Source organism: Stegostoma tigrinum, unplaced genomic scaffold (assembly GCF_030684315.1).
Source record: "Stegostoma tigrinum isolate sSteTig4 unplaced genomic scaffold, sSteTig4.hap1 scaffold_181, whole genome shotgun sequence".
NCBI lineage: Eukaryota > Metazoa > Chordata > Chondrichthyes > Orectolobiformes > Stegostomatidae > Stegostoma > Stegostoma tigrinum.
The window spans coordinates 415,586-429,877 of NW_026728121.1; the positions used below are offsets into that span (position 1 = coordinate 415,586).

The following is a 14,292-nucleotide window of genomic DNA, read 5'->3' on the forward strand; positions in this document are numbered from 1 at the left end:
ATGATTCTATGACTCTGTTTCTCAAGCAGTTCTCAGAAATATTATAAAAAGATTGAATCTAAAATGAGAAGAACAAAAGGTACTCATATACTCCTTTTTCCTCTCTCCAAGTTTAATAAGTGACACCCAGAAAAAAAAGAGTCACAATTTTGGCTATTTGATCTGAGCTTACAAGCTAAGAGGTTCTGGACAGCAGCAGGAAGAGGGGTCAACCTATGTGCAGTTGGATGATGGATGTTAGAACGGAATATAGGAACATGTCATTTGAGAGCAACAGAAAGCCATTCAGCCCTTTAACTCTGCTCCACCATCCAGTGGCTGATCTGCTTGTGGACTCAAGCCCCTCTGTCCCTTTTCCCCAAGCCCTCGTCTCCCACATCTATCAAAAAACCATCTAACTCAACCTAGAATAAAGTCAATGGTACAGCCGCCAATACTTTTTGGGGAAGAGAATTCCACAGGCCCATACCCCTCTGATGGAAATCCTCCTTGTCTCCATCATAGAAAGAAGACCTCCTGTTCTTAAATTGTACCCCCTTTTTTGAGATTCCCTCACGAGAGGAAACATTTTCCCTGTACACAATGTATCAAGTCCCCTCAGGATTTTATATATTGCCAAAGGATCAATTCTCATTCTTCTAAGTTCCAACTGGTACAGATCCAACCTTTCCTCACAGGAGAACCCTATCTTCCCAGGAACAGGTCACAGAGTGGTGTCACAGAATGGCTGCCAACAAACCACAACCGATGTATGAGGGTGGCATAAGACAGACAGAATTGGCACACCATGACAGCAGGTCTCCTGGCAGGAGCGGCTACAAGCAGCAGCTTAATAAGAAGGTGCACTCACTATCTACTGGCAAGTTTCTGAAAATTTGCTCCGAGTGAGTGAATGAGAGCAGGCTGCACAGTGTGGTGTTTACACCATTTTCCTTTCACTCACTATACAGATCAATCATTGGATATGAACCCTTTGAAGAGCAGGTGTGCATGCTGGAATGGATAGAGATAGAGGAAGCTGATGTGCTGAAAATTTTGTCAAACATTAACATTGACAAGTCGCCAGGCCAGGACCAGATTTGTCCTCGGCTGCTTTGGGAAGCGAGAAATGCAATTGCTTCGCCACTTGCGAAGATCTTTGCATCCTCGCTCTCCACTGGAGTCGTACCTGAGGACTGGAGAGAGGCAAATGTAATTCCTCTCTTCAAGAAAGGAAATAGGGAAATCCCCGGCAATTATAGACCAGTAAGTCTCACGTCTGTCGTCTGCAAGGTGTTAGAAAGGATTCTGAGGGATAAGATTTATGACCATCTGGAAGAGCATGGCTTGATCAAATACAGTCAACACGGCTTTGTGAGGGGTAGGTCATGCCTTACAAACCTTAGAGTTTTTTGAGGATGTGACTAGAAAAGTTGATGAGGGTCGAGCTGTGGATGTGGTGTATATGGATTTCAGTAAGGCATTTGATAAGGTTCCCCATGGTAGGCTCATTCAGAAGGTCAGGAGGAATGGGATACAGGGGAACTTAGCTGCTTGGATACAGAATTGGCTGGCCAACAGAAGACAGCGAGTGGTAGTAGAAGGAAAATATTCTGCCTGGAAGTCAGTGGTGAGTGGGGTTCCACAGGGCTCTGTCCTTGGGCCTCTACTGTTTGTAATTTTTATTAATGACTTGGATGAGGGGATTGAAGGATGGGTCAGCAAGTTTGCAGACGACACAAAGGTCGGAGGTGTCGTTGACAGTGTAGAGGGCTGTTGTAGGCTGCAGCGGGACATTGACAGGATGCAGAGATGGGCTGAGAGGTGGCAGATGGAGTTCAACCTGGATAAATGCGAGGTGATGCATTTTGGAAGGTCGAATTTGAAAGCTGAGTACAGGATTAACGATAGGGTTCTTGGCAGTGTGGAGGAACAGAGGGATCTTGGTGTGCAGATACATAGATCCCTTAAAATGGCCACCCAAGTGGACAGGGTTGTTAAGAAAGCATATGGTGTTTTGGCTTTCATTAACAGGGGGATTGAGTTTAAGAGTCGTGAGATCTTGTTGCAGCTCTATAAAACTTTGGTTAGACCGCACTTGGAATACTGCGTCCAGTTCTGGGCGCCCTATTATAGGAAAGATGTGGACGCTTTGGAGAGGGTTCAGAGGAGGTTTACCAGGATGCTGCCTGGACTGGAGGGCTTATCTTATGAAGAGAGGTTGACTGAGCTCGGTCTCTTTTCATTGGAGAAAAGGAGGAGGAGAGGGGACCTAATTGAGGTATACAAGATAATGAGAGGCATAGATAGAGTTGATAGCCAGAGGCTATTTCCCAGGGCAGAAATGGCTAGCACGAGGGGTCATAGTTTTAAGCTGGTTGGTGGAAAGTATAGAGGGGATGTCAGAGGCAGGTTCTTTACGCAGAGAGTTGTGAGAGCATGGAATGCGTTGCCAGCAGCAGTTGTGGAAGCAAGGTCATTGGGGTCATTTAAGAGACTGCTGGACATGTATATGGTCACAGAAATTTGAGGGTGCATACATGAGGATCAATGGTCGGCACAACATTGTGGGCTGAAGGGCCTGTTCTGTGCTGTACTGTTCTATGTTCTATGTTCTATATTAGCTGCAGCTCAGTGGGTTTCACTCCAACCGTTAAGACAGAATGTCATTGTTCAAGTCAGGATCTATAGACCTGAGAAGAAAATCTAGGCTAACATACCCAGTGGTCCATTGTTGGAGGTGCTGACCTTTGGATGATAGCATTCGAACCAACACTCTACCCATTGAAATTGTGGCTTCAGGTGTCTAGTTGTTAAATACTCGTATTCCCTCTCAGGTAATGTAATGCCTCTGTTGTCAAGCAGAGTTATCCTGGTGTTTTGGTCAATACTAAGCTCTGAACTGATATTACTGAAGGGGTTTTCTGGTCACTGTGATGTTGCCGTTTGTGAGATCTCACTGTGCACAAATGGACTGCCGTGTTTCCACATTACGACAGTGACTCCAATTCTCAACTATTCTCTTGGCCAGAAGTTGTTTGGGATATCCTAAAGCTGTGAAATGCACAATGTTAAGAAAGAAAGCCTTCTCTTTCTTCCCTTTCATGGCTTCAAGACATTCCAAAGCACTTTACAGCCAATGAAGTATTTTGGCAGTCATCAGTTGGTAATACAGAACTTGAAAAAAATACATTTTGTTTATCCTTTTCATCTTGCACTTATTAGGGCAATTTGCAAGAAGTGAAGGGAAAAGCTGTACACAAAGAGAGTGCTGATTCATTTGGAAGTGGAACCACATCAATATTTAGGAACAGGTACAGCAAATGGTTGAAGTAAAGATGAATAAAGCAATTACAGTGGACTCTGAGGTGTTTCCACAGGGAAAACACCAGGACTCACTTCTTATTTACTATAATAGTTGATCCTTTTACATTGTATTTGATGTGAATTGTCCTGTTAAGTGCAAGTTGAAAAACTGGAGCAAAATATGCCTTTTCTCAGCAGTATTCATATTTTGGAAGTGTAGTCACTATTGCAATGTCAGGAAATGCAGCAGTCAATTTAGGCACAGCAAGCTGCTACAGTTAACAAAGCAACAGCGAGAAAAATTCATTCCCTCCACCAGTGATGGGAAGTAGCAGCTGTGCACATCATCTACAAAATCCCCTGCATAAATTCACCAAGGCTCTTTAGAAACCAACACTTTCATAAATACTACCATCTAGAAGGATAAGGGCAGCAAATTTATGGGAATACCACCACCTGCAAGTTGCCCTCCAAGCCATGGTTCAAGAAGGCAGCTCACCAACACCTTGTCAAGGGCAGCTATGAGTGGGCAATAAATACTGGCCAGCCAGCAGCAGCTCCATTCTAAGAATGAATACAAAAAAACCCCAGGTAATTTATTCAGTGCCAGTTCTTCCTTTCTTTAATGACTATTTAAAGTCTCTATTGATGGTATAACTAAAGCAGCACAAGCCCTTGTTTCCACCTGCTGCATCAAACACATAGAGTTCAAAACGTGCAACCAGAATTAATGACTGAACAGGCAGCCAAGTCAATATTTAGGAATAGGTTAAGCAAGTGGTCAAAGTAAGGATGAATAAAGCATTCACTGGAACAGAGTGGGCACATGGGATTAAGACTCATGTCCACGTAGAGGGTAAAATCTTTATACAAAAACGTTGGTTAGAGTGAGTGGCAACTGTTTGCCTTTATTCACGTCTTTAATGGATTCTAAGGCATGTCTCAGAAACTGATACTGCAATAACAAGTAGATAGTAGCAAGGGAAAGAGGTAGGTTTTCATCAGACTGATGCTCTATGTCATTAGCGAAACTTCTGGAAGAGCTTTACATTCTACTTCAATATTCAAAGGGGAGACCAAAACCTCTCCAAAGTAACGCCACTGATTATATCAAATGATTATATCAAATATCACAAGGTACACACACACACACACACACACACAGACACACACACACACAGTATCCATATTGTAATTTCCACGTCATTTTCATTGTGATTGTGTTGAAGGTCAAAAGGCATGGAATTGTCACAGCAAACCTCAAACTGCTGAAGTCTGGCAGAAATCCAAGAATCATCCCAACTGAAATAAAATGCACCTTTCAATCTGTAAAGACATGTTACAGCACAGGAGTTGACATAGGTGCAGTTGGAATTTTGAGTTTTATCATTAAGAGAATAAAAATGTCTCATCATTTTAATTTGTCATACCAACTTGCAGAGAAATCATGTACTACACATCTGGCACGATAGTAAAATAACAGTGGGACACATAGATGCTCTACAATAGCGATAACAAGGTGTACAGCTGGATGTACACAGCAGGCCAAGCAACATCAGAGGAGCAGGAAGGCTGATGTTTCAAGCCAAAACCCTTCTTCAGAAATCTTTGACATGATTTTGGAGTATCGTGGAAATTTGCAGCAATGGAAGGAGAGCATTTGGCCCAGCGCATCTTTGCCAGCCAAATTAAAACTATCAAGTTGAATCCTGTTTTCCAGCTCTTGGCCCTCTACAGTAATGTTAGTTCAAATACAGATCCAAGTTATTTTTAAACTCTAGCAGCTTTTATGTCTTCAGTTGCAAAACTTTGTGGACCCTCTCGACACTCTAAATATTTTGTCTCATCCTCTCCTAAAAACACTGCTTCGTGTTTTTGGCTGCCAACTAAGTGACCACAGTCTCAGCCAAGAAACCAATCAGTCAGTACCTTGTATTATCATGGGAGGTGGAGACAGAACACTGGGCTTAGCCAGGATCTGTACTTCCATTAGCATTGCACACACCACACAGAGTTCCCAATTTAATAAAGAAAAGTTCTAATTATGTGGATTATGCTGGCAAAGTCACCATTTTATTGCCCATTTTTATGAACTATTTGCTATACTACTTCAGAAGGCAAGTAAGGGTCAACTGCCTCAGGGCTGAATGACACAAGACTCTGGGTTCCCCACCTCTTTGACAAAAGCACAGAGGTGGGGAAGTCTGCCAAGCTCTGCAACCATCTGATGGGTTGATTGCTCCGCTTATACATGAAGATGTCCTGCCTCAGAGAGATTCAGGCCAGTAAGAGATTGGCAGCATTCCAGCACTGTACCAGCAGCACCACCAGAAGACGTGATCATTACTGGTATTGCACTTGGGACTTAGACAATTATTCCAGATTCAGCTCACCAAGTGAGAAGAATTGGTAGGCCCTAGTGAGGATATGTTGGGGAGTTGGGGTGTTGTCAGAATTTTGAAGACTGGTGATAAGCAAGGCATTACATATGATCCTCTAATGGGAGCATGGGCTAATTTAGAAGAGACAGTCACCATCTGCCACCCCACCCTCAAACCCAGCCCCAACACAGCTACCTGCTGGGTATTTGGCGTTAGGCCTCTCCAGCCATTTAAATCCCAATGATACCGCACCCTCCCACCTCGACTTATTGTCTAATAACAACAGCATGTATGCATCTTGCATTGGTAAAAGTAAAATGTCTCACAATATTTCATAGGAGGAATGATCTAATCAAACGTGACACTGGCGATATCAACACAGGTAACCGCTCTGGTATTTTATAACCAATAATGTAAAGGAGAACATGGTCGGGGGGGGCGGGGTGGTAAAGGAGTGGTGAGGTTTATGGAAGAAATTCCAGAGCTTAAGGCATTGTCAGCTGAAGGCATGGTCACCAATTATGGAGCACCAATAGACACGAAGACAGACTTTGTGAAGCATGGAGATTTTCATTATCTGTCCCAAGGAAAATAGCATCATCATCACAGATATGATCATTATTGGTAAACATTGATACAGTGTTGCATTCAGTCAGTGAACTTAGAGAACCAATAGAGAGAAATCCAACAAATGCACAGGCCACGCATTCAAAATCTAAACTCAACAGGGATCATGAGTTCAAAGGGAGAGTCAACCCACAAAGGTTCTCAACACCAGAGAATAAGCCAGAAAATTACAAATCAAAGTACTGTGTGTGACATGATAAATCAGTAAGAAACTATTTTTAAAAGGGACATGGTGTCTTCTCCTCAAAGACTTCCACTGCATCCAACAATTGGAGTCTTGTAGAACACAACTACAGCAGCTCTTCATAACTGGATAGCAGAGCAGCGCATCTCCAGACTATGACAGAATCTCATCCTGGCAAATAATGCTTTTAGTTTATTCCATCATCCTTAATCACAATATGTTTTACTCATGTAGGAGCAAGTCACATCAAAATAAATTAACATTTTCCCACGATTTACTCGCAGCGTACCCTTCAAATCCCATTATTCTTTTATTTTTAACAAAATATCTGGAGTGAAGCTTTAGGCAAATATAGAACTGAATAAGATTCCCCCTCCCACATTGTGGCGTACATTATCAAGTTTCCAGTTAAGCGATACATAAATGTTTCAGAAATCCTCACTGTGCCTTGTTCGGAAAGGGTTGCCTTTTCCTCCTCCATGCAGCCAGGATAGCTGGGAGAGACATCACTCCTGCGTCTCAGACAATCTTTCCGAAAATACTGTTATTACTACATCATAGATCAGCCAGCTCTAGGTCTCACCCGTTTAATCCTGGTTAATTTTAGAATTGAAATCTATCAATTAAAGCGTCTCCCAGCAAAACTGCTTCTAATTACCAGATCTGCAGCATCTTTGCTTTGTCATCAACAGGCACTTGTCAGCCCATCAATCAAGGGGTTAAATTTAAAATAGCCCCGGTTGTTTGGGGCGTGCGAGCCAGTGAGCATCCGGCAGTAAGGGAACAGCGTCAGAGGGCTGCAAGCTAACGGGGTCCGAATCATGTTGCCAAACCACTGCCCGGGTGTGGAGTCACTGCATTTGTCACATCCAAGTCCCCCCTCACGTCTCTAGGCTCTCTTTGCAACACAGCAACAAAAACCTGCACAGAGTGGGTCAAACAAGATCTCCAGTTTGCACTTCCTCAGAAGCGAGACTCTGAGCTATTACCTTCTTGACAGCTTTCCACTAGAATTAGCTGTTTAACCATCTTAGTCACTGGCCTGATATTCTCTGGTCGGGCACTTTTTTTGCCGAAACAGAACAGTGCAAACCTCCAGAACCACCTTTCCCCTTATACGAACTGATTCTGTGCGTTGTATCTCAACCGTGGATTCGCTACAAACCATCTGCAATCTCTTGCCCGGTTGATAGGGAATCTAGGATTCCCAGTATTGACCTTATCTATCCTCAACGTCCAATCTGCGCTGTTAGGAGCAGAAAGCGCCGGCTTGTGAAGCTAAGGGATGCAGGGGAGCTGTCTGAGGGAGAGAGAACGCACTATTCAGGCTAATGCTACATTCCCACCGATTGCACTGTATCAAGAGTCACGAACAGCATCGGTCAAGATAGGAGAGCCCATATTGAACAACAGACCAAACTCCCTCCCCTCCTACTCCACAATAACAGGACATTTGCAAAACACACACACACAAAAAAACGCAGGCACATTCACATCAGCCAATGGAACGGTGTGTAAAGGGTACTCACTCGCTTTGCCTTGTTTCGGCCTTTGCAACAGCTTCTGCATTGCAGCTACATCTTCGGTTTTGACAGCTTGCAGTAATTCCTGATCTTTCTCCATGGCTTGTTGATGTGTGTGTGTGTGTTTATGTGCGTGTTTTTATATCCGATGCATCTTAGCTTTTAGGAGCTGAAGCGAGAGAGAGACACACACACAGAGGGAGGAAGACTATGCCTGGCAGAGTGTGTGCATAGAGGCAGGGACAGGAGGAGAGCTACCGATGGGTGAAAGGCATAGACAGCCTCGTCTCTTGTATCACAAACCAAAACAGCTCTCTCTCCTAAAATAATAAAATGTGAGGCTGGATGAGCACAGCAGGCCAAGCAGTATCTCAGGAGCACAAAAGCTGACGTTTCGGGCCTAGACCCTTCATCAGAGAGGGGGACGGGGAGAGGGAACTGGAATAAATAGGGAGAGAGGGGGAGGCGGACCGAAGGTGGAGAGGAGAGAAAAGGTCAGTCCAGGGAAGACGGACAGGTCAAGGAGGTGGGATGAGGTTAGTAGGTAGCTGGGGGTGCGGCTTGGGGTGGGAGGAAGGGATGGCTGAGAGGAAGAACAGGTTAGGGAGGCAGAGACAGGTTGGACTGGTTTTGGGATGCAGTGGGTGGAGGGGAAGAGCTGGGCTGGTTGTGTGGTGCAGTGGGGGGAGGGGACGAACTGGGCTGGTTTAGGGATGCGGTGGGGGAAGGGGAGATTTAGCATCCCTAAACCAGCCCAGTTCGTCCCCTCCCCCCACTGCACCTCACAACCAGCCCAGCCCAGCTCTTCGCCCCCACCCACTGCATCCCAAAACCAGTCCAACCTGTCTCTGCCTCCCTAACCGGTTCTTCCTCTCACCCATCCCTTCCTCCCCCCGACAAGCCGCACCTCCATCGACCTACTAACCTCATCCCACCTCCTTGACCTGTCCGTCTTCCCTGGACTGACCTATCCCCTCCCTACCTCCCCACCTATCTTCTTTACTCTCCATCTTCGGTCCGCCTCCCCCTCTCTCCCTGTTTATTCCAGTTCCCTCTCCCCATCCCCCTCTCTGATGAAGGGTCTAGGCCCGAAACGTCAGCTTTTGTGCTCCTGAGATGCTGCTTGGCCTGCTGTGTTCATCCAGCCTCACATTTTATTATCTTGGAATTCTCCAGCATCTGCAGTTCCCATTATCTCAGCTCTCTCTCCCCTTCCCCACCCCGGATTATTGCAAATAAAAAGGACAACACAAAATTCTCCTTGCTGTCCTCCCCCGAGAGCCTGGTGGCTGCACTAAGTACACAGCGGCGATGCCATGGTTCTTCAGTCCGTCCTCACTCCCATCGCATTTCGCAGCCGCTGCCTTACGCTCTCTCTCTCTCTCCACAAGAGCTGAGATCTGCTTTCAATGCTCCTACCCTGCCGCATGGCGGAGGAAGATTGTACAGGAGCCAAATCATCACATCCCTCTCATACCAAATAGGACAGAACCTGGGCCAAGGCAGGTTTATTTCTGGAAGCGCTCTTAAAGGAAACCCCTACCAAAGAGTGCGTGTTGCGGGGGGGGGGGGGGGGTGGGGTGGGAAAGGGGTGGAACTAATCCTTTTAAAATCTCTGGTTTGTAACCATTTTCTGAAAATAACACCGCTTTGCTTTCTAACATCCCGCTAATCCTTCCCACCATTGCAATATCTGTATTGATTGGTCGATAGACAAGAATTGAACAGGTGAAACTGCACATTTAAACATTATGCTCGTCACAATATTAACTGATGGAAATGGATGCTGTAACTTCAATTTGGCCGGGACTGTTCCAAACTCTCTATCATCCTGGATTAAGAACTGCAAGGTGATGCAGCGTTGGTACCTGGTCCCTTTTCACTGGGGGTTGCCAACCTGCTGTCTCAGGAGTCAGCATAACATTTGGCGATTGCAATTTTACGCTGCAAATAGCGCCAATTTGAAAATAATACCGGCGTCTCCGGAAGTGAATTAAACTTGGACAAGAAGCAAATGCGGCTTCCATCAATCATTCCACCCGCCACCACAGCCCTCTCCCACTTCTTACGCCCCTTCAATTATACTTAACACACAAATACAGCTCAATTCCGATTAGCACGTCTCGTTATTTTTTCACTCCCTTCCCCGCCATGTTAACCAGTTATCATTGAGCACCCTGGCTGGTTCCTTATCTGGTCAATCCATAATTGTACATCCCATCTATGGTCTGGGATCAAGCTAGTTATTTGGGAATTATCTCCACACCTGTCTGAAAGGCAGTGTCTTGTTCTCCCTGGGTTATTTTTAATCTGGAAGCAATGCTAATGATGCTGTCTGACTTGGGGTCATGCTTGTCATCAAGATTTGTATGTGCACTCTGCGCAGGGTGGCAATTAACTCGGAAATGTTTTCACCTAGCGGCTGAATGGCTCTAAGTGTCTGCACCCCTCTCATGTGCGTAAATTATCACCGACATGTAAATCTCTGATGGTTCTAATTTGGGATACCACATTATCAATGAGTTATTTTCCGTGTCTTAAGATCCAATAACGTCAGTAGCCACTTGCCCACATCATTTGGATGCTTGAGATAGTCGCAGGTAACAGAGAAGGTTGAAAAGGACAAAGATGCTGTTGTGCTGTGCATGGGCTATCCAAAAGCATTTTGTACAATTTTTGAAGAAAATCTCAGAATGAAAGGGATCCAAAATTGTCTGAGGGATAAGAAAGAGAGTGTAATATAACAAAGTGTGTAGCTGGATGAACACAGCAGGCCAAGCAGCATCTCAGGAGCACCAAAGCTGACGTCAGCTGCTGTGCTCCTGAGATGCTGCTCAGCCTGCTGTGTTCATCCAGCTACACACTTTGTTATCCTGGATTCTCCAGCATCTGCAGTTCCCATTATCTCTGATCACAAGAAAGAGAGTGTGATGGGTGTTTTTCTGATTGAGAGGATGTTTGTTGTGGAGTTCCCCTGAGGCTGGTATTGAGACCCTTGCTTTCCTGATACGGACATAAATGATCTAGGCTTGGGTGTGCAGGGGACACAAAACTCCAATGTACTGCGACCTGTTATGAGACATAGAGTCATAGAAATGTACAGCACAGTCGTTGGTCCATTTCATGGGCGCCATTAGACTTTCATTCCTGGGTGTTGTTTTTAAATCGAAATTGGATTCAAACATGCGTCATGGTGAAAGTTGATTCTGATTACCTGAATCTCCGGATTACTAGTCCAGTGATGTTGTCACAACGCCTCCATTTATGAGAATGATTCTCAGGGATGAGAAACTCAGTTATGAGGATTTTTTCAAGGTACTGGGACTGCTTTCCTTGGAAACTTGATAGAAACTTTCCAAAACCATGAGTGCTCAGGAGAAAGCAGATAGGAATAAAATGCTTCAGAGATAGTAGGAACTGCAGATGCTGGGGAATCTGAGATAACAAGGTGCTGAGCTGGATGAACGCAGCAGGCCCAGCAGCATCAGAGGAGCAGGAAGGCTGACATTTCAGGCCTAGACCCTTCTTCATTTTTCTGAAGAAAGTTCAGAAAGCTCTTCATCCAGTTCTACACCTTGTTATCTAGGAATAAAATGTTCCCACTCCTAAAATGAATCTAGAACCAGAGGGCACAGTTTCAAAGATGCTAACAAAAGAAGCAAATGGGCAGTGAGAAAAAATACTTTATTCAGCCAGTGAGTGATCTGGGCCTGGAATCCACTGCCCGGAAATGTGGTGGTGGCAGATTCGGCGAAGGCACGCAAGAGGGATGGTTACTTAAACAGAAAAAAAAATACATGCAGGGTTTTTGGAAAAAGGTAGAAGATTGGCCTTAAATTAGAGTGCTCAGAGAGCTTGGCAAGTATGATGGGCTGAATGTCTTCCTTCTGCGTTGTAGCAATTCTGCGTTTCTGCCAGGTTCACTCTTCTGTTGTGGGCAGTGATGGATGGCATTTTTGCAGGCAATCACGTAGGTGCTGGATTTTGTACATGACGGGTAGAATTTAACACCCCTCTCTTTATGCGGGGTTTGAGCTGGAGAGTGTAAGTACGGACCTGACTGTCTTTCAAGTTTTACCCTGATGCAGTCTCGATTGGGAAGGCTGGTAAATGGTCTTTACTCCCCTGAGTGGGCAATTAATAACTTAGGCTGAACAAATATCACACAGAAAGTTTGAGAAGTAAAACTCTTAATTATAGAATCCCTACAGTGTACAATCAGACCCTTTGACCCAACATTGACCTTTGCAGCATTCCACCCACACCCATTCCACTATAACCCACCTAACCCACACATACCTGGACACTCTTAGCAACTTAGCATGGCCAAGCCATCTAACCTGCACATCTTTGGACTGTGGGAGGAAACTGGAGCACCCAGAGGAAACCCATGCAGACATATACAGAATGTGCAAACTCCACACAGACAGTCACCTGAGGTTGGAATTGAACCTGGGTCCCTGGAGCTGTGAGGCAGCAGTGCTAACCATTGATCCGCCATGCCATATTAGTAGCGATGGCAAACAGATAGCACCTGACTACCTTTTCTTACAACCTCCTGATTCCCTGGCCAGAAAACCTCTCCCACGACCCCAATTTGTTCATGACTCACTAATAGCATTGGATTAATTGCAGTACCAGCATCAGCCACCCTTCCTGGTGGCACCACCTGCAATGGCGAGGCACTAGTCTCTGTTTGGCCAGCATCTCTCAGTGAGTGGGGTTTTAGCCACAGACTGCCCCCGAATGGTAAGTGCTCGGTTGGCACTTCATTCACTGGAACTTTCCTGACAAGGTAACCTGGGGTTTCTGTCAGTTCTCCAAGTGCTAGGTATAATCCCTGTCATCTGATTCACATTCTGATGGAAGTATGCGTAATGCTGCTTGGATGCTAATGGTATATGTTTTGACCTCAGTATTCCAGTTACAATCCTCTCTTAATCCAGTGCAGTGAGGATAGAGATATCACCAACTACTTACAGGTTAGATGCAAGTGGATTTCCGCTGACTCTTGTAAAAGTGTTTAGTGGTTTTCAGAGCTGTTTAAGCCAACTGAAATCTCTCAGGAATGGGGAAGCATTCCCTGACTGTGAGGATACTGCACAAGTCAACAACAGGGCTACAGTAGTGGCTATCCCCTCAGACAAGCATGACTGAGAGAATGGACAGAAATCACACAGAGCAGGACAGGTGACTGGAATAAGGTGAATGATGAAGGAGACAACGATTCTCAGTGGGATACCTGAATCTCCAGAGTCTGAATGGAGCCATTTTTCCCGTCGTGAAGAACTGTGCATGAGCTTTCACCTTGGTACAGACATCCTCACTGGAATTGATCACTTCTGAAACTGTAACTACAACCTCCAAGCAGGGTCACAAGGTCATGGCCAGAGGATGGGAAGATTCCAGGCTGGCCCAAAGATTACTTGCAAAATTTTCCAGCTTGTCATTTTTCCTGTTCCCATAAGGACCTGTAATGGGAATCAAAATTACATGAAAATCAAGTACATTTCAGTTTTCCTTGTCAGAGAGCAGCAGGATACTGAACAGAAGACTTTGTAATAATTCTTCAATATTCTGCCCTGCCATCCTCATTTGAACAACTTGAAGTAATGAGGAGGTGACAAGAGCCTTTGTTTGATGACGTGGTCCATATGGGAGTGTGTATTACACACTCAGAGGGGCTGCATAAAGTACCACAGGAAATGTAATGGTGCAGACCACTGGAGTAGTTCAATGTTGTTTCTGCTGCCTGGAGCACTCTGGGGCAGTCCTGCAGTACAGAGAAGGGCCGGTGTCGTCATGATTCTTGATAGTCTCCAACCTTGGCATCATGAGGGTACGCTGTCGCTGCCAGTGATAGGGCACCAGCTGAGAAAGAGGAGGAGTTGGAAGCAGTGAGGAGGTAACCATTGCAGCTTTTTTGTTGCCAGACTTTCTGTGATCCACTCGACCAACTGTAATACAGGTAAATGTAAGCTCAAATTCCACTAACAAGGCTGAACCTTCCCTCTCCTTGGCTGTTGACTACCACTGCACCACTTGTCTACAAACAACAGTAAATGCCATCACAATATCGATATTTCAAAACAATAATGTTGAACAATCTATGCCATAATGCATGCAAATATCAACTGCCCTCATTTATTTCCTTCATACCAGTATTATAGGTGCCTTTTTCTTTCTTAATACTCCCACAGAGTGCGATCCCTGTGACTGTGGCACTGCAGGTGAAAGCTGATGATTTTTATTGTGTTTATCCTGAGTAACTCGAGCTCCAGAAGGGCCCACC

The 14,292-nt window shown here is 45.1% G+C and overlaps 1 protein-coding gene across 4 annotated transcripts in view; it reads right to left on the reverse strand.

Annotated features, from left to right (window-relative positions):
• The window catches only part of LOC132207862 (uncharacterized), a 226,958-nt gene extending 213,006 nt beyond the window's left edge, over nucleotides 1-13,952 (reverse strand). For 3 of the 4 annotated variants that reach the window (XM_059643698.1, XM_059643697.1, XM_059643695.1), the window contains exon 1: nucleotides 8,007-8,633. The gene's annotated coding sequence lies outside the window, so the exon portion shown is untranslated. Of the gene's footprint in view, nucleotides 1-8,006; nucleotides 8,634-13,242 lie in introns of those variants that run through there. The other variant, XM_059643696.1, reaches the window with a different exon arrangement.
• Between the last annotated feature and the right edge of the window lie 340 nt (nucleotides 13,953-14,292).